Source organism: Triticum dicoccoides, chromosome 4A (assembly GCF_002162155.2).
Source record: "Triticum dicoccoides isolate Atlit2015 ecotype Zavitan chromosome 4A, WEW_v2.0, whole genome shotgun sequence".
Classification (NCBI taxonomy): domain Eukaryota; kingdom Viridiplantae; phylum Streptophyta; class Magnoliopsida; order Poales; family Poaceae; genus Triticum; species Triticum dicoccoides.
Window position 1 is genome coordinate 673,541,610 of NC_041386.1, and position 27,340 is coordinate 673,568,949.

Consider the following 27,340-nt stretch of genomic DNA (forward strand, 5'->3'; position numbering starts at 1 on the left):
CAACGGCCCCAGGTGGTGACGACGGCAACGTCCTTGCGATGGGGCTTGCTGCCGGTGTTTCAACCGGCTTTTTCGGCCTCCGTGGTCGGCTAGGAGCCAGTGATTGGAGGTGTGGTGCTCTAGTTCTTCGTTGGCTAGGCACCTTCCAGAAAGAGGTCAATTGCAGTTTGTGTGTTATTGTCCTTCCCCCAGATTTGGACTTTGGATGCTCGTCGGTTAAAGATAGTGGTCGGAGGGAGGTCTTGGGGATCATGGTGGGTGGAATATTATGACAGGCAATGATGACCACAACAATCTATCGGTGCTACAGGCGCCACTTCTCCTCTTGAAGGTGTCGTCAAGGTACTAGTATCCCCACCTTGCATTCCCGCTCCTTGGGTGAAAATCTTGGTTGTACATTGAACGACGAGAACACTCCAGCATTGTTCCCCTCCTTGGAGGCTTCGTATGTAGAATATAGGAGTCAGTGTTTGAGTTGGTGCGTTTTTGGAGGTTGATGTTGTAGATTGTCTATTGCCATGATCAAACCAGCTACATGGTGGAATTGGTGTGCTTTGGTATCTGGTGTTCCCTTCTTGCGGCCCTGTTCGTTGGAAGGTCGTCGCCTTCGAGCTTAGGTAAGAGGGGAGAGGTTTCCCCTCTACGACCATAGTGTCGTGTCAAGGATGTTGGTAGCTTAGTGTTCCATTAAGGCTGGTTCATGTCCTCTTGGTTGCCGTTCTACTAGCATTGTGTCTTCTCAGGTTCGCATCATCTCCATTCGGCAATTTGAGTCTCTCATGTGGCTGTGGGCGAGATCTATCTAGTGTGGAGTTCTTGATTTGCAAAGGATGTTTTGCTGGACCCTCACTAGTAGAAAAGGGGGCAATGGTCCAGGCCCGGCCAGCCCATTAGTCCCGGTTCAATCCAGAACTGGGACCAATGGGGGCATTGGACCCGGTTCGTTAGCCCCGGGGGCCGGCCGGGCCACGTGGGCCATTGGTCCCGGTTCGTCTGGACCTTTTGGTCCCGGTTGGGGGGAAGAACCGGGACCAATGGGCCTCGCTCCTGGCCCACCACCATTGGTCCCGGTTGGTGGAATGAACCGGGACCAAAGGCTGCCCTTTAGTCCCGGTTCAAGCCACCAACCAGGACCAATTAGTTGCCTATATATATATCCCTCGCCCGCGAGCAGAGCACTCCCAGTGCTCTGTTTTTCGTGGCCGGCGAGGGGAGAGTTTTGTGGTGCTCTAGCTCACCTCCTATGCACACGAGGTGTTCGATGGAATGCCCGAGCCACACTACTTAAGCTTTCTCCTCACCAAGCTCGACCTCCAAGCTCCAGTTTCCTCAATATTTGTCTAGGTTTAGAGGTCCGTCACGTCCCGTCCCCGTCTTCACTGCCGTCGATCGCCCGCGCCGATCTCGTCACCGGCACCCCCGTGGTGAGCCTTTTGTTCTTATCTTCTTTCTGAAAGGAAAAAAAATATTCTTACTTGTATGTTTATATAGATACTTGTATAATTTTCTTACTTTTATTATTGCATCTTATATAGTGCGATGGTTTTGGTATCTGCCCCAGTCGGCCCACGTCCTGTCTATGATTCGGATGTGGTATATATTATCTTTTCATAACTATTGGTTCATTTATTGTTTATGACAATTATGCCGACCAACGTGACATAGATTTTATTTATCTAGGAGGTTGTTGAACCGGAAATTCCAACCGACCCTATTGTTGAGAGGTTAAATTTAGTTGAAGAAGAAAACAATTTGTTGAAGGAAAAAATTAGAAAAATTGAGGAGGAGAAGATAATATTGGAGTTGCATGTTGCGGATGTCGTCGATGATCACAAGATCAAGATGGATGTCGTCGTTGAAGGAGCTGCGATATACATACCCGAAAGTAAGTACTACTGGCTAGCTAGTTGTGCGCATCTCCCGTTGATTCTATAGCTATACTTTCATTAATGCCATTTATAATGCTTCATTATCAGTTTGATTGACCTCTATTTCTCGTAAAGTGCTTGTGGCAGGAACAAGGGAATGATTTTTGTGGATACTACGTGCGAGTTCATCCACACCGGACTTTGAAAAACAAGCGGGGCTACTCTCAAAGACAATATGAAGTGCGTAAGCAATTAATAATATTCACAATTTCATTTTATTACACCATTATTTCTGTTGAGTTTCATTCATATATATGTATTAATTAACCCCCTTCTTCAAATTAGACGTGGCAGATGCGGAATGAACTCCTAGAACCAGATCGCATGAAAGCAATTCAAGAGGAATTGGCGGGATTCTTTCTTGACCACGTCATCAATAAAGCCGGAGAATACCATGTGGAACTTGATTTCAAATGCTAGGGGACTGTAATTGAGAGATCTTATATATTGTACATGTATGTAGCCAGTAGCGTCGGACGTACATGATACGAAAACTTGTTGTTCGACCAATCTCTCGGAGAAGGAGAGGTCGATCAATCATTTCTCTCGGTATGGATGACGAATTTCTGTACTCGATGGTTCCCTTCATTTTCTTACTAGCTAGCGTGTCGAGGGCTATATGTATATAGTACGTAGCGTCGACCAAGCACGGACATAAGAAAGGACACTTCTCTCTATTAATTAGCTAGCTAACACAATATATGAAACACCTAAATTAACCCCCAAAACCTCCAACCCCCCCTCCCCTCTTTCAAAAAAAACAAAAATCCCAGCCACTGGAATGCTGACGCGTGGATGCCTTTTGGTCCCGGTTGGTGCCACCAACCGGGACCAAAGCCCACCCTGCCTGGGCTCGGCGCACCGACCACGTGGAGGACCATCTGTCCCGGTTCGTGTTAGAACCGGGACTAAAGGGGGGAGGCATTAGTAACGACCTATTAGTCCCAGTTCATGAACCGGGACTAAAGGCCCTTACGAACCGGGTCTAATAGGTGTTTTTCTACTAGTGCCTCCTGTGCTTCCTGGCAGCATATGGCTTATTCGGTTTCTAGTGTAAACCTCTGTCTATGTCAACGATGTGGCATCCTTCGAGCCGGGACAAGAGGAGGGAGTCCTCTTCAGCGGCATAAAAGGATAGCCATAGGGTTAAGTGCTTTCATTTTGGAGTGTTTCTGTTCTTTCTTGGTATGCTTGTATTGTAGTAGTCTTTGGATTGTTTGTAAGCACCTTGTATCTATCATATATACTTTTTTCTCTTGTTAGTTCTGTGCCCCGATGGAATTCTTGACGGGTTGATGACTTCGTTAATTCAAAGTCGGGTTCCATTCTTCTGCCACAGATAGAAATTGAGGGCGTCTGCAAAGCGCATGAAAGGTGCCCTCGCGTTCCACCCCACACACAATAGATAAATCGTTGTATGTTTTTTCCGATCCGGTGAATAAGGTCTCTTGGATCCTTCCCATCTCGATGGTGTTATCGATGTCTCGATGGCGGGTTTTTTTTTCCTGCTGGACCTTTTACCTGCTGGGCTTATGGTTTGCAGGGTCTGTTGGCATTGTGACTTCTGTTTGACCATCCCACCTCGTTTACGCCACATCGATGCGACCTTATGCCCGGTGAAATTACAATTTTCCTGGTTTGTTCATGTGGCAGTTTCCCTTTGCAGTTTGGTCCTCCCACCTCATCTACGTTACTTCACTAAGGCCTTCGGGGTTCCCATGTGACCTGTGAGAAATATTGGAGGTTAGGCCCTTGGATCTGCAGCTCTTCAGGCAATGATAGCTTCTTCTCTGGGGCACTGGCTGACATTACCGTGTCGTCTTCATGACTTCCTGTCCGCGGTCAACATCGATAAGCTGGCTAGCTCTAGCATTGGAGCGGCATGCCGCTGCGTGTTGTCTTGTTCAAGAGGATTAAGATGGTTAGCCCATGGGGACTTCGACGTAGTTTCTTTTATTTCTCAGGTGTGTTAGTACTCTGGTTTGCTTAATAGAATTTGACTTCGATCAAGGTGAACATTTTGTATTTTCCCTTTTTAAGTATATTTGAACTAAACACAAAGGTCGGTACGGTTTTATGATGTTTACATAATTACATGTTTCCATTTTAGTTATGGTTAGCCCATTTTAGTTAGAGTAGGAGGGTGGATTAGCCCATTTTAGTTATGATTAATCCATATTTGCATGGAACCTTCAAGAGTAGGTAGAACCTGGCAAAGGACGCAACTATTCACTGGCGTCTCCCCTTAAGGGCTGTGTTGGCCCTGTATAATTCGATAAAGAACACATTTGGTCTTACTTGTCTCTTATCTTCCTCGTAGCATATATACTATTGAAGGCTTTAAAATCAGGTAATAATCACCGTAGGTTTTTATAGCGGTCCAAACGGCCAATTGTCATATAATCGTAAATGTGCCTTGAACGAAAAATGGGTTTCCATTTCCAGTTTGGCACCTGCTTTGGTTAACATGGTTCTTGCATTGACCTTACATTGCTTACATAAGTTCTTATATTACTAACAGCATCACAAAAGGGGATGTAGCCCAGATGGTAGAGCGCTCGCTTAGCATGCGAGAGGTATGGGGATCGATACCCCACTTCTCCAATAATATAATTTTTTATTTCTTTGCAGGTCCGAGTGCTCTAGAATAAAAATTTACTTAAACCAAAACAGGAACAGCATGAAAGCGCATCTGGTGTAGTGGTATCATAGTACCCTCCCACGGTACTGACCAGGGTTCGATTCCCTGGATGCGCACTTCTTTTTTTCTTTTTTTATATAAGTTTAAGTTCTTTTATACGTCTATACTAGAGGTGGATCATCTATTTTAAAACAGAGGAAGTACAAATCTTCATCCAGATATAAGGAACAAGATCAGGTTCCACTATATGATGAACAAAAACACAAAGACATGCAACAGCAGCCTTGCAGAAAAATAATGCCAGCCAATAATAATCCTGGTCTCAGAAGCAGCAGCAAAGAAAGACCCCATCTAGCAACCCTTGCAAGATTTATACTGTATATATTGATGGAAATATGAGCAAATTACTACGAGATTTAATCCGAATAAACAGAAGATAAATCATGACTACAGTAGCAGAGATTGAACTAATCATGCGAACTAGCATAGCAGATGAACAGATCACATCTAGGGCACATACTAGAAACATGAATTCTACCACGATCTCGAACAGGAAAGATAGAATCATGTACGGTGCAGCGGGAGCAGCACCGCCGGCGTTGACGTTGTCGCCCATGTCGTCGAGGATGAGGTTGCCGAGGTCGGGGAAGAAGTCGTCGTTCGCGAAGTTGTCGCTGCCAGCAGTCGCGCGAGTGCGCTCCCCAAAAACCTGATCGCCCCTCTCCCGTACAGGATTACGAGAGGCGGGGTTCCGGAGGCCTGCTGTCCCTTCTCCCGGTGCACGCCGAAAGGAGGGATGGAGAAGACTTGATCGGCGGCGCAATGGACTGGAACGGTGGTGAGAAACCATACAAAGCGGCGGCGGCTAGGGTAGACGTCTGCCTGACTATATAGTGCGGGCCGGGTAGGTCGTGGGAGTAAACCCCACGTCCGAGTCGTCACGATCCAAAAGAATCGGAAACGCTTCAGTAATTAACGCGTCCGTTAATTATTAATTAATGACTCATTAATTTTTCCTGAGCAGCAAAAATATAGACAACGTGCATAGCTCTGTCCTCGGCTCGGCTCAATCCCGCAACCCGCGGCGCGTCGTGATGAGGCGTGGCGTGGCGAGGCAAGCGAGGAGGAGGAGCGCGCGTGTAGGTCTCCTCTTCTCATGCTCATACAAGTGGCAGGAGAGCTCACCTTATAAGGAGGTACAACTCTCTCTCAACTTATGAGGTGGGACTAAACTTTAGCCTCACTCACTCCACTCACATGTGTGCATGAATGGGCCAAGAGAATTTCAGAATTTTAGTTGGGCTTTGGGCCAAAAGCCCACTAGCAAATTCCAACAATCCCCCACAAAGTCTCATTGGCACATTTCACCATTTGGTTCCAAAACATTGTTTACATACCGGTGCTTAGTGGAGACTTTGAAGTTGAACTTCCACTTAGAGATTTATGCTACACTAGATCACAACTTGAATAGTGGACTATGCCTTGAACTACAAGTTTTCTGCGAGACTAGTTTCACACAAATTCTTGAACGGTACTGGGCTGCCGCAAGGCTTCCCCACGGGTGGAGCGTATACGTCGTACTCCAGGTCCTTTCATGAATTTATTAGAGAGCACCCACTTCTCACAGACTGCGACGTTAACAGTCAAATTCATATAGGTGTGTTCCTCAGGAGATGCTCTGCAGGACAACATCTCTGCTTACTCAAATAAGCCACTTGGAACACATTAAGATAGATATCAACCTGCCATGCAGATCAGGAGAGTATTGCATCTTCACGGAGTGGGATAATTAAAATAAGGATACTCTCCTCTCAGCTGACCAACAACTTGTCTCCCACTTCTACTTCACGGGATCTCCGATCACATAGAGTGGGTTACCACTATGGACAACTCATGCGGTGGGTCTCAAACCCATCTCCATCGATGCATTATCTATCACATTACGTGATAGACCCTTTGTGAAGGGATCTGCCAAGTTTTTCGACGTTTGGATATAATCCAACGTAATAACTCCGGAGTTCCTCAGTTTCCTGACAGATTTTAATCTCCTCTTCACATGCCTTGAGGACTTCATAGTCCTTAGAACTTTTTATCTTGACGATCACAGTTTGATTATCACAGTTCATCAGGATAGGGGGTATTGGTTTTTCAACCATAGGTAAGTCCATCAATAGCTCACGAAGCCACTCTGCTTCAACAGTGGCAGTGTCTAATGCTGTGAGTTCTGCTTCCATAGTTGACCTCGTTAAGATGGTCTGCTTGCAAGACTTCCAGGAAACAGCGCCACCACCAAGTGTAAAAACATAACCACTTGTGGCCTTAATCTCATCAGCATCAGATATCCAGTTCGAGTCACTATAACCCTCCAGTACCCTTGGATACCCGGTGTAGTGAATCCCATAGCTCGCAGTGCCCTTCAAGTAGCGCATAACTCTCTCAAGCGCACGCCAATGATCATCTCCCGGTTTTGACACAAACCGACTCAGCTTGCTCACAGCAAAAGAGATGTCAGGCCTCGTGGCACTCGCCAAATACATAAGCGAGCCAATAATCTGAGAATACCTCAGTTGATCTCTAGCAATCCGTCGATTCTTTCGGAGCAACACACTAGCATCATATGGAGTTGGAGAAGGCGTGCAGTGGCTATACCCAAAATGACTCAAAAACTTTTCCACATAGTGAGACTGAAGCAGTGTGATCCCACCATTCTCATCTCTCAACAGCTTGATGTTTAAGATAACATCAGCTACTCCTAGATCCTTCATCTCAAAACAGCGAGATAAGAAATCCTTAACCTCCTTGATTAAATCAAGTTTGGTTCCAAAGATCAATATGTCGTCGACATACAGACAAAGAATAACTCCTTCGCCCCCACCATGGCGATAGTACACACACTTGTCACCATCATTTACTACAAAGCCGGCAGCAGTTAATGTTCTTTCAAACTTCTCATGCCACTCCTTAGGAGCTTGCTTAAGGCCATATAAAGACTTTAATAACTTGCACACCTTTCCTTCTTGACCAGGTACTACAAAACCATCTGGCTGATCCATGTAAATTTCCTCCTTCAACTCTCCATTGAGGAAAGCCGTCTTAACGTCCATTTGATGAACGAGAAGACCATGTGAGGCAACCAGTGATAGTAGCACCCGAATTATGGCCAGTCTAGCCACGGGTGAGTAAGTATCAAAGAAGTCTTCACCTTCTTTCTGGGTATAACCCTTAGCCACAAGCCGTGCCTTGTACTTTTCAGTCGTACCATCAGGTCTAAGCTTCTTCTTGAACACCCACTTACATCCTACAGGTTTGCACCCGTAAGGACGGTCAGTGATCTCCCAGGTCCCGTTAGCTAAGATGGAATCTATCTCGCTACGAACAACTTCCTTCCAGTAGTCAGCATCAGGAGATGCATAGGCTTTTGAAATAGTCCTGGGTGTGTCATCCACAAGGTACACAATGAAATCATCACCAAAGGACTTTGCAGTCCTCTGTCTCTTACTCCTTACAAGATTTTCATTGTCACCCTCAACAGGATTCTCAACGTGTTCCACCGCAATGGTGGGTTCAAGGATTACAGTGAGTTCCTCACTAGATGGAATAGGTATCTCCTGATTTGATGAACTTGACATATCCTTCATAGGAAATATGTCCTCAAAGAAAGTTGCATCATTAGACTCCATAATCTTACCAACATGCATGTCGGGTACCTCAGATTTTATTATCAAAAATCTATAGCCAATGCTATGAAAAGCATAGCCCAGAAGAACACAATCCACGGTTTTTGGTCCAAGCTTGCGCTTCTTGGGAATTGGTATATTGACTTTCGCCAAACAACCCCAAGAACGTAGGTAAGAGAGTTTCAACCTTTTCCTTTCCCATTCCTCAAATGGAGTCATGGTCTTATGCTTTGTGGGAACTCGGTTTAGGACATGACACGCGGTCATTAACGCCTCCCCCACCATTCCTTGGAAAGACCCGATGTGTCTAACATGGCGTTAACCAAATCAATTAGAGTTTGGTTCTTTCTTTCGGCCACCCCATTAGACTGAGGTGAGTAGGGAGGCGTCCTCTCATGGATTATACCATGTTCCGCACAAAACAGATCAAATTCATTGGAAAAAATACTCTCCAGCACGATCGGACCTAAGCCGTTTAATTTTTCGATCAAGTTGGTTCTCTGCCTCAGCTTTATAGTTTTTGAAGAAAGTTAAAGCCTCATCTTTTGATTTCAGAAGATACACATAACAATATCTAGTGGAGTCATCAATCAACGTCATGAAATATCTCTTTCCACCTTTTGTCAACACGCCATTCATCTCACAGAGATCAGAATGTATAAGCTCTAGTGGCGCCAAGTCTCTTGCCTCTGCAGTCTTATGGGACTTGCGAGGTTGTTTAGCTTGCACACATACTTGGCACTTAGAGCCTTTGACAGTAGAGATTTTCGGAATTAAATTCATATTGGCTAGCCGCGTCATGCAACCAAAGTTAATATGACAAAGTCGTGCATGCCAAATATCTGACTCATTATTGTGGCAAACATTATTAATAACTTTAGTGCAAATATCTGACAAAGATAGGCGGAACAAGCCTCCGCACTCATAGCCTTTTCCAACAAATTGTCCACACTTGGAAATTACAACTTTATTGGACTCAAAAACCAACTTAAAACCATCTCGACATAAACGGGAACCGCTAACGAGATTTTTATTGATGGACGGCACATGATGAACGTTCTTCAGACGCACGGTCTTCCCTGAAGTAAACTTCAGATCGACCGTACCAACACCTCGAACGATGGCATGTGACCCGTTCCCCATCAGCACGGGAGAAGTCCCTGTGGCCTGGTAAGAAGAAAACATGGAGGCGTCAGCACAAACACGTACATTGGCACCGGTGTCAATTAACCAATTAGGGGATTGAAATACTGAAAGGATGGTAGGAAAAATACCGTACCCTGATTCCTTCATATTAGTATCACCGATGACAACATTAGCGGACTTGCCGCCCTTCTTATGTTTGCGCTCCTCAAAGCGGTTAGGACACTTCGGAGCCCAGTGATTAGGATCACCGCAGACATGGCAAAGTCCCTTCCCCTTCTTATGAGAATTCTTCTTGAAGTTGGTAGAATGTGATGGGTTGTTCTTTGTATCAAACTTGCCTTTCCCCTGAGTTTTGTTCTTGTTGTTTTTGAACTTATTGGGCTGGAAGTTCTTCTTCTGTACCATGTGGGCACTAGAAGCTCCCTCGGCAACTCGAGCACGTGTGTCCTTTGCTCTCGCCTTCTCTTCAACATCAAGAGTACCAATGAGATCCGCCACGGAAAACTCCTGTCTATTATGTTTCAGGGAAGTAGCAAAATTGTTCCACGTGAAGGAAATATGCCCTAGAGGCAATAATAAAGTTATTATTTATTTCCTCATATCATGATAAATGTTTATTATTCATGCTAGAATTGTATTAACCGGAAACATGATACATGTGTGAATACATAGACAAACATATAGTCACTAGTATGCCTCTACTTGACTAGCTCATTGATCAAAGATGGTTATGTTTCCTAACCATAGAAATGTGTTGTCATTTGATTAATGAGATCACATCATTAGGAGAATGATGTGATTGACATGACCCATCCCGTTAGCTTAGCACTTGATCGTTTAGTATTCTGCTATTGCTTTCTTCATGACTTATACATGTTCCTGTAACTATGAGAATTATGCAACTCCCGTTTACCGGAGGAACACTTTGGGTACTACCAAACGTCACAACGTAACTGGGTGATTATAAAGGAGTACTACAGGTGTCTCCGAAGGTACATGTTGAGTTGGCGTATTTCGAGATTAGGTTTTGTCACTCCGATTATCGGAGAGGTATCTCTGGGCCCTCTCGGTAATACTCATCACTTAAGCCTTGAAAGCATTATAACTAATGAGTTAGTTATGAGATGACGTATTACAAAACGAGTAAAGAGACTTGCCGGTAACGAGATTGAACTAGGTATTGGATACCGACGATCAAATCTCGGGCAAGTAACATACGATGACAAAGGGAACAACGTATGTTGTTATGCGGTTTGACCGATAAAGATCTTCGTAGAATATGTAGGAACCAATATGGGCATCCAGGTCCCGCTATTGGTTATTGACCGAGAATGGTTTTAGGTCATGTCTACATAGTTCTCGAACCCGTAGGGTCCGCACGCTTAACGTTTCGATGACAGTTTTATTATGAGTTTATAAGTTTTGATGTACTGAAGTTTGTTCGGAGTCCTGGATGTGATCACGGACATGACGAGGAGTCTCGGAATGGTCGAGACATAAATATTGATATATTGGAAGCCTATGTTTGGACATCGGAATGGTTCCGGGTAAAAACGGCATTTTACCGGAGTACCGGGAGGTAACCGGAACCCCCCGGGGGGTTAATGGGCCTACATGGGCCACGAGGGAGAAGAGGGAAGGAGCCAGGAAGGGGCCGCGCGCCCCTCCCCCTCCTAGTCCGAATAGGACAAGGGAAGGGGGCGGCGCCCCCCTTTCCTTCCCCTCTTCCTCCTCTTTCCCGCTTCTCCTACTCCTACTTGGAAAGAGGGAGTCCTACTTCCAGTGGGAGTAGGACTCCTCCCCTTGGCGCGCCCTCTAGGCCGGCCGCCTCCTCCCCCTGGCTCCTTTATATACGGGGGCGGGGGGCACCCCAAAGACACATAAGTTGATCTATGGATCGTTCCTTAGCCGTGTGCGGTGCCCCCTTCCACCATATTCCACCTCAGTCATATCGTCGCGGAGTTTAGGCGAAGCCCTGCGCCGGTAGAACATCATCATCGTCACCACGCCGTCGTGCTGACGGAACTCATCTCCGGAGCCTTTGCTGGATCGGAGGGCCGGAGATCGTCATCGAGCTGAACGTGTGCTGAACTCGGAGGCCCTGTACGTTCGGTGCTTGGATCGGTCGGATCGTGAAGACGTAAGACTACATCAACCACGTTGTGCTAACGCTTCCGCTTATGGTCTACGAGGGTACGTGGACGAACACTCTCCCCTCTCGTTGCTGTATCATCACCATGATCTTGCGTGTGCGTAGGAAATTTTTTGAAATTACTACGTTCCCCAACAGTGGCATCCGAGCCAGGTTTTATGCGTTGATGTTATATGCACGAGTAGAACACAAGTGAGTTGTGGGCGATACAAGTCATACTGCTTACCAGCATGTCATACTTTGGTTCGGTGGTATTGTGAGATGAAGCGGCCCGGACCGACATTACGCGTACGCTTACGCGAGACTGGTTTAACCGTTACGAGCACTCGTGCTTAAAGGTGATTGGCGGGTGTCTGTCTCTCTCACTTTAGCTGAATCGAGTGTGGCTACGCCCGGTCCTTGCGAAGGTTAAAACAGCACCAACTTGACGAACTATCGTTGTGGTTTTTGATGCGTAGGTAAGAACGGTTCTTGCTAAGCCCGTAGCAGGCACGTAAAATTTGCAACAACAAAGTAGAGGACGTCTAACTTGTTTTTGCAGGGCATGTTGTGATGTGATATGGTCAAGACGTGATGCTATATTTTATTGTATGAGATGATCATGTTTTGTAACCGAAGTTATCGGCAACTGGCAGGAGCCATATGGTTGTCGCTTTATTGTATGAAATGCAAACGCCCTGTAATTGCTTTACTTTATCACTAAGCGGTAGAGATAGTCGTAGAAGCAATAGATGGCATAACGACAACGATGCTACGATGGAGATAAAGGTGTAGCGCCGGTGACGATGGTGATCATGACGGTGCTTCGAAGATGGAGATCACAAGCACAAGATTATGATGACCATATCATATCACTTATATTGATTGCATGTGATGTTTATCCTTTATGCATCTTATCTTGCTTTGATTGACGGTAGCATTTTAAGATGATCTCTCACTAAATTATCAAGAAGTGTTCTCCCTGAGTATGCACCGTTGCGAAAGTTCTTCATGCTGAGACACCACGTGATGATCGGGTGTGATAGGCTCTACGTTCAAATACAACGGGTGCAAAACAGTTGCACACGCGGAATACTCAGGTTATACTTGACGAGCCTAGCATATACAGATATGGCCTCGGAACACGGAGACCGAAAGGTCGAGCGTGAATCATATAGTAGATATGATCAACATAGCGATGTTCACCATTGAAACTACTCCATCTCACGTGATGATCGGACATGGTTTAGTTGATTTGGATCACGTGATCACTTAGATGACAAGAGAGATGTCTGTCTAAGTGGGAGTTCTTAAGTAATATGATTAATTGAACCTAAATTTATCATGAACTTAGTACCTGATAGTATGTTGCTTGTCTATGTTTGTTTGTAGATAGATGGCTCGTGATGTTGTTCCGTTGAATTTTAATGCGTTCCTTGAGAAAGCAAAGTTGAAAGATGATGGTAGCAATTACACGGACTGGGTCCGTAACCTGAGGATTATCCTCATTGCTGCACAGAAAAGTTACGTCCTAGAAGCACCGCTGGGTGCCAGGCCTGCTGCTGATGCAACTGACGACGTTAAGAACATCTGGCAGAGCAAAGCTGATGACTACTCTATAGTTCAGTCTGCCATGCTTTACGGCTTAGAACCGGGCCTTCAACGACGTTTTGAACGTCATGGAGCATATGAGATGTTCCAGGAGTTGAAGTTAATATTTCAAGCAAATGCCCGGATTGAGAGATATGAAGTCTCCAATAAGTTCTATAGCTGCAAGATGGAGGAGAATAGTTCTGTCAGTGAACACATACTCAAAATGTCTGGGTATAATAATCACTTGATTCAACTGGGAGTTAATCTTCCTGATGATAGTGTCATTGACAGAATTCTCCAATCACTGCCACCAAGCTACAAGAGCTTCGTGATGAACTATAATATGCAAGGGATGAACAAGACTATTCCCGAGCTCTTCGCGATGCTGAAAGCCGCGGAGGTAGAAATCAAGAAGGAGCATCAAGTGTTGATGGTTAACAAAACCACTAGTTTCAAGAAGAAGGGCAAAGGGAAGAAAAAGGGGAACTTCAAAAAGAACGGCAAGCAAGTTGCTGCTCAAGAGAAGAAACCCAAGTCTGGACCTAAGCCTGAAACTGAGTGCTTCTACTGCAAGCAGACTGGACACTGGAAGCGGAACTGCCCCAAGTATTTGGCGGATAAGAAGGATGGCAAAGTGAACAAAGGTATATGTGATATACATGTTATTGATGTGTACCTTACTAATGCTCGCAGTAGCACCTGGGTATTTGATACCGGTTCTGTTGCTAATATTTGCAACTCGAAACAGGGACTACGGATTAAGCGAAGATTAGCTAAGGACGAGGTGATGATGCGCGTGGGAAATGGTTCCAAATTCGATGTGATCGCAGTCGGCACGCTACCTCTACATCTACCATCGGGATTAGTATTAGACCTAAATAATTGTTATTTGGTGCCAGCGTTGAGCATGAACATTATATCTGGATCTTGTTTGATGCGAGACGGTTATTCATTTAAATCAGAGAATAATGGTTGTTCTATTTATATGAGTAATATCTTTTATGGTCATGCACCCTTGAAGAGTGGTCTATTTTTATTGAATCTCGATAGTAGTGATACACATATTCATAGTGTTGAAACCAAAAGATGCAGAGTTGATAATGATAGTGCAACTTATTTGTGGCACTGCCGTTTAGGTCATATCGGTGTAAAACGCATGAAGAAACTCCATACTGATGGGCTTTTGGAATCACTTGATTATGAATCACTTGGTACTTGCGAACCGTGCCTTATGGGCAAGATGACTAAAACGCCGTTCTCTGGTACTATGGAGAGAGCAACAGATTTGTTGGAAATCATACATACAGATGTATATGGTCCAATGGATGTTGAGGCTCGTGGCGGATATCGTTATTTTCTCACCTTCACAGATGATTTAAGCAGATATGGGTATATCTACTTAATGAAACACAAGTCTGAAACATTTGAAAAGTTCAAAGAATTTCAGAGTGAAGTGGAAAATCATCGTAACAAGAAAATAAAGTTTCTACGTTCTGATCGTGGAGGAGAATATTTGAGTTACGAGTTTGGTCTACACTTGAAACAATGCGGGATAGTCTCGCAACTCACGCCACCTGGAACACCACAACGAAATGGTGTGTCCGAACGTCGTAATCGTACTTTACTTGATATGGTGCGATCTATGATGTCTCTTACTGATTTACCGCTATCGTTTTGGGGTTATGCTTTAGAGACGGCCGCATTCACATTAAATAGGGCACCATCAAAATCTGTTGAGACGACACCTTATGAACTGTGGTTTGGCAAGAAACCAAAGTTGTCGTTTCTTAAAGTTTGGGGTTGCGATACTTATGTGAAGAAACTTCAACCAGATAAGCTCGAACCCAAATAGGAGAAATGTGTCTTCATAGGATACCCAAAGGAGACTATTGGGTACACCTTCTATCACAGATCTGAGGGCAAGATTTTCGTTGCTAAATTCGGATCCTTTCTAGAGAAGGAGTTTCTCTCGAAAGAAGTGAGTGGGAGGAAAGTAGAACTTGATGAGATAACTGTATCTACTCCCTTATTGGAAAGTAGTTCATCACAAGAACCGGTTCCTGTGACAACTACACCAATCAGTGAGGAAGCTAATGATATTGATCATGAAACTTCAGATCAAGTTTCTACTGAACCTCGTAGGTCTACCAGAGTAATATCCGCACCAGAGTGGTACGGTAATCCTATTCTAGAAGTCATGTTACTTGACCATGATGAACCTACGAACTATGAGGAAGCGATGATGAGCCCAGATTCCGCAAAATGGCTAGAGGCCATGAAATCTGAGATAGGATCCATGTATGAAAACAAAGTATGGACTTTGGTTGACTTGCCCAATGATCGGCAAGCCATTGAGAATAAATGGATCTTTAAGAAGAAGACTGACGCTGATGGAAATGTAACTGTCTATAAAGCTCGACTTGTTGCGAAAGGTTTTCGACAAGTTCAAGGGGTTGACTACGATGAGACTTTCTCACCCGTGGCGATGCTTAAGTCTGTCCGAATCATGTTAGCTATTGCTGCATTTCATGATTATGAAATTTGGCAAATGGATGTCAAGACTGCATTCTTGAATGGATTTCTAGAAGAAGAGTTGTATATGATGCAGCCGGAAGGTTTTGTTGATCCAAAAGGTGCTAACAAAGTGTGCAAGCTCCAGCGTTCCATTTATGGACTGGTGCAAGCATCTCGGAGTTGGAATAAACGCTTTGATAGTGTGATCAAAGCATATGGTTTTATACAGACTTTTGAAGAAGCCTGTATTTACAAGAAAGTGAGTGGGAGCTCTGTAGCATTTCTAGTTTTATATGTAGATGCCATATTGTTAATTGGAAATGATATAGAATTTCTGGATAGCATAAAGGGATACTTGAATAAAAGTTTTTCAATGAAAGACCTCGGTGAAGCTGCTTATATATTGGGCATCAAGATCTATAGAGTTAGATCAAAACGCTTAATAGGACTTTCACAAAGCACATACCTTGACAAAATTTTGAAAAAGTTCAAAATGGATCAGGCAAATAAAGGATTCTTGCCTGTGCTACAAGGTGTGAAGTTGAGTCAGACTCAATGCCCGACCACATCAGAAGATAGAGAGAAAATGAAAGATGTTTCCTATGCTTCAGCCATAGGCTCTATCATGTATGCAATGTTGTGTACCAGACCTGACGTATGCTTAGCAATAAGCTTGGCAGGAAGGTACCAAAGTAATCCAGGAGTGGATCACTGGACAGCGGTCAAGAACATCCTGAAATACCTGAAAAGGACTAAGGATATGTTTCTCGTATATGGAGGTGACAAAGAGCTAGTCGTAAAAGGTTACATCGATGCAAGCTTTGACACTGATCCAGACGATTCTAAATCGCAAACCGGATACGTGTTTATATTAAACGGTGGAGGTGTAAGTTGGTGCAGTTCTAAACAAAGCGTCGTGGCGGAATCTACATGTGAAGCGGAGTACATAGCTGCTTCTGAAGCAGCAAATGAAGGAGTCTGCATGAAGGAGTTCATTTCCGATCTAGGTGTCATACCTAGTGCATCGGTACCAATGAAGATCTTTTGTGACAATACTGGTGCAATTGCCTTGGCAAAGGAATCCAGATTTCACAAGAGGACCAAGCACATCAAGAGACGCTTCAATTCCATTCGGGACCAAGTCGAAGTGGGAGACATAGAGATTTGCAAGATACATACGGATCTGAATGTTGCAGACCCGTTGACTAAGCCTCTCTCACGAGCAAAACATGATCAGCACCAAGACTCCATGGGTGTTAGAATCATTACTATGTAATCTAGATTATTGACTCTAGTGCAAGTGGGAGACTGAAGGAAATATTCCCTAGAGGCAATAATAAAATTATTATTTATTTCCTCATATCATGATAAATGTTTATTATTCATGCTAGAATTGTATTAACCGGAAACATGATACATGTGTGAATACATAGACAAACATATAGTCACTAGTATGCCTCTACTTGACTAGCTCATTGATCAAAGATGGTTATGTTTCCTAACCATAGACATGTGTTGTCATTTGATTAATGAGATCACATCATTAGGAGAATGATGTGATTGACATGACCCATCCCGTTAGCTTAGCACTTGATCGTTTAGTATTCTGCTATTGCTTTCTTCATGACTTATACATGTTCCTGTAACTATGAGAATTATGCAACTCCCGTTTACCGGAGGAACACTTTGGGTACTACCAAACGTCACAACGTAACTGGGTAATTATAAAGGAGTACTACAGGTGTCTCCGAAGGTACATGTTGAGTTGGCGTATTTCGAGATTAGGTTTTGTCACTCCGATTATCGGAGAGGTATCTCTGGGCCCTCTCGGTAATACTCATCACTTAAGCCTTGCAAGCATTATAACTAATGAGTTAGTTATGAGATGACGTATTACAGAACGAGTAAAGAGACTTGCCGGTAACGAGATTGAACTAGGTATTGGATACCGACGATCAAATCTCGGGCAAGTAACATACCGATGACAAAGGGAACAACGTATGTTGTTATGCGGTTTGACCGATAAAGATCTTCGTAGAATATGTAGGAACCAATATGGGCATCCAGGTCCCGCTATTGGTTATTGACCGAGAATGGTTTTAGGTCATGTCTACATAGTTCTCGAACCCGTAGGGTCCGCACGCTTAACGTTTCGATGACAGTTTTATTATGAGTTTATAAGTTTTGATGTACCAAAGTTTGTTCGGAGTCCCGGATGTGATCACGGACATGACGAGGAGTCTCGGAATGGTCGAGACATAAAGATTGATATATTGGAAGCCTATGTTTGGACATCGGAATGGTTCCGGGTAAAAACGGCATTTTACCGGAGTACCGGGAGGTTACCGGAACCCCCCCGGGGGGTTAATGGGCCTACATGGGCCACGAGGGAGAAGAGGGAAGGAGCCAGGAAGGGGCCGCGCGCCCCTCCCCCTCCTAGTCCGAATAGGACAAGGGAAGGAGGGCGGCGCCCCCCCTTTCCTTCCCCTCTTCCTCCTCTTTCCCCCTTCTCCTACTCCTACTTGGAAAGAGGGAGTCCTACTTCCGGTGGGAGTAGGACTCCCCCCCTTGGCGCGCCCTCTAGGCCGGCCGCCTCCTCCCCCCTGGCTCCTTTATATACGGGGGCAGGGGGCACCTCAAAGACACACAAGTTGATCTACGGATCGTTCCTTAGCCGTGTGCGGTGCCCCCTTCCACCATATTCCACCTCGGTCATATCGTCGCGGAGTTTAGGCGAAGCCCTGTGCCGGTAGAACATCATCATCGTCACCACGCCGTCGTGCTGACGGAACTCATCTCCGGAGCCTTTGCTGGATCGGAGGGCCGGAGATCGTCATCGAGCTGAACGTGTGCTGAACTCGGAGGCCCCGTACGTTCGGTGCTTGGATCGGTCGGATCATGAAGACGTACGACTACATCAACCGTGTTGTGCTAACGCTTCCGCTTACGGTCTACGAGGGTACGTGGACGAACACTCTCCCCTCTCGTTGTTGTATCATCACCATGATCTTGCGTGTGCGTAGGAATTTTTTTGAAATTACTATGTTCCCCAACACCACGAAGGTGGAAGCTTGGCAATAATGCCTCCAGCAACAAATTTGTCCGGCAACACACACTTGAAGTGCTCAAGTTCTTTTGCGAGCGACTGTATCTCATGAGCCTGCTGTATAACAGAGCGCTCATCAGTCATCTTGTAGTCATAGAATTGCTCCATGACGTACAACTTGCTACCGGCGTCCGAGGCACCAAACTTGGCCTCGAGCGCAGCCCACATGTCCTTGTCGTTGTCAAACGACATATACGAATCCACAATGGAATCATCAAGAACACACAGAAGAGCGCCTTTAAAGAGAGTATCGATCTTCTCAAAAGCTTCCAGCTGTGCTGGATTAAGATCGCCCTTAGGCTTGCCCTTAGTGGCGTCATAGCAACCCATGGTCTGAAACCAGTAGACTGCTCTCGTGCGCCACCTCTTATATTGCGCCCCCTTAAAGGCAGGCGGCTTCAGATGCGCAGCAAAACCACTCAGAGTAAATTGCCTATAATCAGGTTTTTGGATTGATGGAAATATGAGCAAATTACTACGAGATTTAATCCGAATAAACAGAAGATAAATCATGACTACAGTAGCAGAGATTGAACTAATCATGCGAACTAGCATAGCAGATGAACAGATCACATCTAGGGCACATACTAGAAACATGAATTCTACCACGATCTCGAACAGGAAAGATAGAACCACGTACGGTGCAGCGGGAGCAGCACCGCCGGTGTTGACGTTGTCGCCCATGTCGTCGAGGATGAGGTTGCCGAGGTCGGGGAAGAAGTCGTCGTTCGCGAAGTCGTCGCTGCCAGCAGTCGCGCGAGTGCGCTCCCCAAAAACCTGATCGCCCCTCTCCCGTACAGGATCACGAGAGGCGGGGTTCCGGAGGCCTGCTGTCCCTTCTCCCGGTGCACGCCGAAAGGAGGGATGGAGAAGACTTGATCGGCGGCGCAATGGACTGGAACGGTGGTGAGAAACCATACGAAGCGGCGGCGGCTAGGGTAGACGTTTGCCTGACTATATAGTGCGGGCCGGGTAGGTCGTGGGAGTAAACCCCACGTCCGAGTCATCACGATCCAAAAGAATCGGAAACGCTTCAGTAATTAACGCGTCCGTTAATTATTAATTAATGACTCATTAATTTTTCCCGAGCAGCAAAAATATAGACAACATGCATAGCTTTGTCCTCGGCTCGGCTCAATCCCGCAACCCGCGGCGCGGCGCGTCGTGACGAGGCTGGCGTGGAGGAGGAGCGCGCGTGTAGGTCTCCTCTTCTCATGCTCATACAAGTGGTAGGAGAGCTCACCTTATAAGGAGGTGCAACTCTCTCTCAACTTATGAGGTGGGACTAAACTTTAGCCTCACTCACTCCACTCACATGTGTGCATGAATGGACCAAGAGAATTTCAGAATTTTAGTTGGGCTTTGGGCCAAAAGCCCACTAGCAAATTCCAACATATATATCACCAAAGTACCAACCTTTTTTCTCCTAACTGGTGAAAATCAACCAACCAAAGTGCAAAACTTATTCCTGCCCCCCAAAAAAGTACCTGGGCGGGCGTAGCTATAACCAAAGATTATAATCCTGAATAAAGTCCGTATTTGCTAGAAAACAAAAAACAATATTCTTATTAAAGTAGCACTCAGACACATAATATTCATAGTAGCGATCAAATCACCTGCTGCTATAGTAAGGATCAGAAACAAAACTATGCCGCTGAGCACCAAACCATGTGCAGCTTCCAAAATCAGCAGGACCAAAGTGTGCACTGAACATTAAAGATCCAAATACGGAGTATTAAGCTACAGAAGGAAGCATCTAAACTCTCCATTTCAACAACTAACAATGACATAACTTCTCGCCAAGGAATCAGCATTTATACTGTAGCCGCGTGATTCGTGCTCTTTAACAATGAAAACTGAAAGTAAACAGGGGGGAACAGTACAACAGTTCTATGGCATAGATGCCAGGGGCGGAGCCATTAGATGCTACATTGTTTAGAACATTAGCATGATGCTGAAGATAGCTTAACAAGCACCAAATGGTGATAGCAGAAGAAGTGCTGGTCCGCCATGCAAGCTGTTAAGTTCATACGAGATAGATGCTCGAAGGGCGCAGCAAGTGAACAAGTAGTCCAAAACATTAAGATGGGGCACGACATCTTATAGCACTATGAGGAATGGAGGTACAGCTTCTTCTTCTCGTGTCTCAAACATTGGAAGTGGAATCATGCTCTCTTGGAGGCGATGCCCAGTAAGAGTCAAGCTGTACCCATACTCTTCGAATCCCACATTTCCTATAAACACACCATCCATGTCACAATTGCTACAGGTGATGATCCATCTCAATTAACAGCTCATGCTCATTGATCACAGCCAGACTAAGGTAATACCCCATCCCCGAATTAATCGGTGGTGATACCTCCGTCTCTAATAAGGTAAATCTGGTATTGAAAGCCTCAGGTCTCGACATCATAGTCCTGCAATACCAATACCAAAACATCTAAAGTTATGTAGTTAACGATGGCGTGGCACAAAGGAAGGGCAGTGCCCATATATCCAACAATGAGCCCAGATTGCTCAACTGTCCTGGGCAGCTCATCTGCCGGAATGTCTCGGCTACGGTGTCAAAAACCAATATGTTAAGGTTCGTTGCCCAATGCAGGCTACCAGATAGTGGACTGGTGGAAAGTGGGAAGACCAGGTAGTGAAGACTTCTTCTGAAACTATCTTGGCTGTTCCGAACCAACCGTGAGCACTAAGTAATCAGGCAACTCAACTGTGTTGTCACTCTTGGTGGTTATTGATTATGATACCCAGAGCACCCGGTGTTATCCAGACGTGTGGCGCCGGTAGAACCCGACTATATTGACGCCTCTCATGCCTGGCCGTCGTGGAGGATGTGGCAGGGACGCACATTTGTGGGTGGCTGGGTTGCAGATATAGAAATCAGATTGTTGGGACGAGATGAGGAGGCCCTCACTGACGGCATGGTCTATAATTGTATCAAATGTGCATCGGATGACCGGCCGTATCTTTTGACCAATTGAGGCTCCGCACTGGCAACATGAAGGACAGCAAAGCGGTAGATGCCATCTCCATGTTTGATGATGGGAAGCGAGGCCTGACGGCGAATGGTTAGTGTATTGAAGCAGCAACCAAACACAAAACAGTAGTGGTGATCAAATTACATACTGCTGTAGTAACAATCAGAGACAAAACCGTAGTGAGCACAAAATCACAGCCAGCTTCTCAAATATACCTGAAAAAAGACATCTCTACACAGAGAGTCACGCGACCAGATGCCAAAAGCAATAGGACCAATGTGTGCACTGAACATGAAACATCAAAATATTAAGCTACAGAAAAGGAATATCTATAGTATCCATTTCAACAACAAAAATCCCATAACATCTCATGGAGGAATCGGCCATTCCAAACTGCAACCATGCCATTCGTTGTTTTCAACATTGCAAGCTGAAAGTAAACAGGGGAGGGGAGAACAGTAGAACGATTCTATAGATATACTCATTGTTTAGAAGTTACAACATTGAAGTACTGAATGGTAAGAATACAAGCATGGCCCATATGGGACAAATACTCTGAGGGCACAGCAAACAACTAGTCCAAAGCATTAACATGGAGCACGCCAGCGCGGCATCTTTATAACACAATGGAGAATAATGGAGGCTCCTGGTTCACAGCTTCTTCTTCTTGCATCTCAAACAATGGAAGTGAAATCAGGCTCTCTTGGAGGCAATGCCGAGTAAGTGTCCAGTGGGCTAAATGCTCTTCGCTTTCCACATTACCTAAAAACACACCATCAATGTCACAATGCAACAGACGGTGAACATGCCGCTGGATCAACAGCTCACGCTCATTGATCAGAGCCATCCTAGGGATATACTGGAACATCCAATTAACCGGTGGTGATGCCTCCATCCCTAACAGGTCAATCCGGAAGCGAAAACCCCAGGTCCCGGCATCATAGTCCTGCAACACCCAAACATCTAATGCGGCGCAGTCAGGGGCGGTGTGGCACAAAGCAAGGGCGTCGCCCATATCCAACAATGACACCATATCACCCAACTGTGTTGGGCGGCTCATCTGCCGGAATGTCTCGGCTACGGTGTCAAATACTATTATGTTGAGGCCCATTAGCCAGTGCAGGCTACCACGATGGTGGACTGGCGGACAGTCGGCAGACGGGGTAGCAGGAAGATACTTTTGTTTCGAAACTGTCGGCCATTGGATGCATCTTGGCTGGCTCGATCCCACCGCGAGGATAAAGTAATCAGGCAACTGAAATGCGTTGTAAATCCTAATGGGTATCGTGTATGACACCCAGAGTATCCGGTGTTCTCCAGATGTGGGGTGCCGGTAGAAGCCGACTATGTCAATGAAACTGAAGCATGGTCGTAGTGGAGGACGTGGCAGGGAAGCACACTTGAGGGTGGCTGGATTGCAGATGAAGAAATTGGCTTGCTGCGACACGATGAGGAGGCATCACAGGCGGCTTGGAGATGGAACTTTTCAAAGGAGCCATCATACCGGATGACAGGCCGTATCTTTAGATCATTGGAGCCTCTGACGACGCGGCATATGCCGAATTTGTGTTGGATGATGGGGAGCGAGGGCTGGTGACGGCGGTGTCCGAGGATGAACGCGCGAGTGGATGTGCCGCTGCGCCACGACTTGCGAACGGCACGGCAGCGGAGTACGTCCTTGGGCGGCAAGCGGACAAGGATCTCGTCGAGGACGAGCCACTCAGGCAGGTCGTCGAAGGCGGTCAAGCCGCTGCTGCCCGGCATGCTGATTGCTCGCTGACACGAAAAAACAAGAACAATCAAACATTAGTACAGCGCTCGAAAAAGAAGAAAAGGGGTCTGCTAAGAAATCACTCCGGGTGATATTTTGCGTTATGTTCCTCTGTGACAAAGATCGTCGGTGCTGGTTCCCCATATCTTTGCACTAACAAATTGTTGCGCCCCTTGACGCTATGAAAAATCTATTGTTAGGTATCATTTACACGTATCTAAAAGGTAAAAGATAGTATTATAACCATTTTAATTGTAAAATCTACACAAATCTAAGACGGAAAATTCGCTAAATATAAAAAGCAACATCCTTATGAGCTCAAAGCCCAGCAGTAGAAGGGGCGACGGATTTGGCGCAACAAGAAACAACTGCTCCGGCGATCTATATATACGGATCTACCGGCTTAAACCAAAGGAGAGAATGGACGGAAAGAGCCGATAGGATTTACTCTAGAGCGGGCTCTGGTGGCAATTTTCCGGCGGCGTCGCGACGGTGCTCTGTTCCCGGCTGCGGCGGCTGCGGCTCTGGACTGGAAGACACGGACGATCTGGGTAGGGCGGAGAAATTAGATGCGCAATTAATAGAAACCCTTCCTCTGCACGGGAGGATAGAGTCACCACGCCGGTCAGGCTGCAGGCGGGGGTGGGCTTAAGTGGGACTGCCTCAGCCCATCCAACTTAATAATCTTAGAGCATATCCACCCGCGCCCCCAACATGGCTCCTCAGGTGATTTTTTCGCGCCTGCACCGAAAAAATGACCCAGCCGCGCCTCTAGGAGCCCGTTTTTCGCCGGTTGGGCCGAAATTAGCGCCGGCGGACCCAGGCCGAACTCGGCGCGCTGGGGGCGCACGGGGACACCGGGGCGAGCGGTTCTGGCGCAAAAGAGCCGCGGGCCCGCTGAGTCAGCGACGCGCGCCTTGTCGTCGTCAGAATGCCTCGGTTTCCCGCGTGGAATCAATGGCAAGGCTGCTGCCGGTCAGCCTTGCCATTGATTCCTCATCACGTGCGGCGTGGCGACGCCTCCCCTCCCGCCACGCGTACACACGACGCGGGGCTATATAAACCAGTGGCCTCCCTCGCCTCTGGCCACACCAGCCCACAGCCGCCCGCCGCCCGCCGCCGAGCTCTGCCTCTCTCCCCGTGCGCACCCGCCCGCCGACGCTTCTTCCCTCCCTTCTCTCCCAAGCCCGCCCGATGGCCGCGCGGTTCCCCGGCGATGCGGCAGTGGCCAATGGCTTCGGCCGCCACTCGCTCCACAACGTGCTGGAGTACCTCGAGGGCGGCAATGACCCGCCGCTGGCATACCCTGCTGCAGCGGCCGCCCCGGTCCCCCGCCGGAGCGCCAGGCAATGGATGCCCAGGAGGTTCGGCTCCTCCTCGACTTCCTCCTCTCACTCCTCCTCTCGCTCTTCTTCCCATTCTTTCGGCTCGCTGGCAGTTTTCGGCGTCAAAGCCGACCCCACAGCGAAGACGCCGCTCGGCCAGCGCACCCGCAGCATTGGCATCGTCATCAATGAGGGCGGCCGGCGCGCCTCCTCCTCGGCTCCTCCGCGCTACGTCAAACCGAAGACAGAGCCGGGGCTCGCCGCCGTGAAAACGGAGCGGGGCACGCCACCGTGAAGATGAAGCCCGGGATCGCGTGCGGGGAGCTCGACGACGCGACGGCCCTGAAATGGGCGCTCGATGATTGGGCGCGCATGGAAATGGAGCGCTAGCGCCGCGCCCTAGAGCAGTTCGAAGCTCGGCACCGGGGCCGTGACGAGGGAGGCGTCGTCGTCCTCGACGACAGCGATGACGATGCGTCACCGCCGCCACCGGTCCGCTAGGGCGACGCCGGGCAGGGATCCAGCAGGGGTGGCAGCGTCAAGGAGGAGAAGGCCGACAATGAAGACGATGGCGGCGAGGATGGCGGCGACGTCGGTGACTTCGCCGCGCTCAGCGACTTCTTCGGCCCTTAAGTTGTAGTTGCGGCCTTTTTAAATAACTTTGCTATGTAATGTCGAACATGTCGAATATATGCCCAGTTTGCCAAATTTTAGCCGAATAGTTTGTCCAATTTGCCGAATTCATTTTTTTAAACATAAACGGCTGGAGATGCTCTTAGTGGGCACCCGTGGGACAACAAAAAAGTTTAGTGGGTTCTCCACTTTAGCCCGATGGGATCCCACCTCATCCATCTAGCGATTACAGGGCATGCCACCCACCTCACCAGCGACAGCGGCACAGTGCCGAGTTCTTGCGAGGATAGGGTTTGAGCCGCCAGCCCGTCGGCGGCGCACTGCCCTTCCGGCCGCCCCTCTTCTCCCTCGTCGTTCGGCGCCCCTGAGCACCACGCGGCTCGCCGGATCTTGCACCACCCCTGAGCAGCGCGCGGCTCGCCGAACCGATTCGTGCCACCCTCGCCGACCTGAGATCCGCCTCTGCAGGTATGAACTCTCCTCCAACGTCCTCTCCCCCTCCATCCATTCTTTCTCTTTTTTGTTCAACTTGTTAGCCAAAGGATTCAGATTCTTGTCATGATTGATTTTACTCTCTGTACATGATTGATTCTTAGTCTCTGTACATGATTTGTTGCATCGTGCTTGAAACCCAATCCATTTTAGGAAGTAGAAAATGGAGGAAGTCAACACGCTGTTCAATCTAGTAGTAGCGATCTACATGTGAAACTTCAGAGTTTTGACTTTCAGAGCTAGGTGTCAGGCTGCAGGTGGGACTGCATGTGGCCGTCCCACCACAACCCCACCTAGTCCCACCGCTGGTTGACGGGCACTAATGGACAACCCACTAGAAGTATGAAGGATTAAGTGGGAATAAGTGGGTTCCCACATAAGAAAAGTATACGTATTTCCAGTTCATCAACTGCAGACACGGACTTGCTTGCAAGTTATTTAAGCTACAATACTAATGAAAAGCATCTGAATATAGCTTTGGTTCATGTTGAGGATATAACTACTGAGTATAAACCGCCCAGGAGGGGCCGGTTCACGCTCAACCATATTAAAGCCCATGAATACAAGAAGATGGCGCTTTACTGATAAAGCTTAGAGGCCCGAAGCGTAGAGGCGGATTAGGGCCCATAGTGTTAAACCGTCATAGTTGTATAACTTGTGTTGTAAGATAGGGAAAGGGAGAGACCGAGCCGAACACTTGTATGAGTCGACCTCGGGACTCTGTAAACCGGCCGGGCGTCAACCTGTGTATATAAAGGGACGACCCGGCGGCGGTTCAGGGACAACAAACAACAACTCAAGACTCAGGCAAAGCGTATTTGCTCCCTGGTCATCAAAACCCCAATAATTCCATCACAACTAGACGTAGGCTTTTACCTTCATCGAAGGGGCCGAACTAGTATAAACTCTCGTGTCCCTTGTCCGGTTTAACCCCTTCAGGCTAATCTCGTTGCGATGGCTCCACGACTAAGTCCTTCCGTTAGGACATCTGACGTGATATTTCCACGACAGTTGGCGCCCACCGTGGGGCTATCGCACGATGGTTTCGAGTTCTTGAAGGGCAGCTTTGAAGGACTCAAGGGACACGTGGTTGGCCGGATGACCAAGAGTCGTCGCGGCAAGCTCTACATCGACGACGCGGGATGGGGCCCCGAGGCCGGCTCAATTGAGTACGGGTACCGGGTCCCCTTTGGTGGAATTCACGTTTTCACTACAAGAAATATGTCAACTTATGACCTTCTGTCAGTGACCCTGGAAGAATTGGTCATAGATTTATGACCATTTGAGACCAATTGGTCAAAAGCTGTTCGAGGGGCTCCAAACCCTAAACCATTGCGACCATTTTGGTCAGAAAGGTCATAATTTCCTTACATGAAATGGTCATAAAGCTAACAGCGCT

General features: G+C 46.9%; 1 non-coding gene and 1 pseudogene across 1 annotated transcript; one reads left to right on the forward strand and one right to left on the reverse strand.

The window, feature by feature from the left end:
• The first annotated feature begins 4,614 nt into the window (after positions 1 to 4,614).
• On the forward strand, positions 4,615 to 4,685 carry TRNAG-CCC. Its single transcript has one exon. It is a non-coding gene; the product is annotated as a tRNA-Gly (tRNA).
• A 17,579-nt stretch (positions 4,686 to 22,264) lies between these two features.
• On the reverse strand, positions 22,265 to 23,484 carry LOC119284048 (annotated as a pseudogene).
• Positions 23,485 to 27,340: the final 3,856 nt, after the last annotated feature.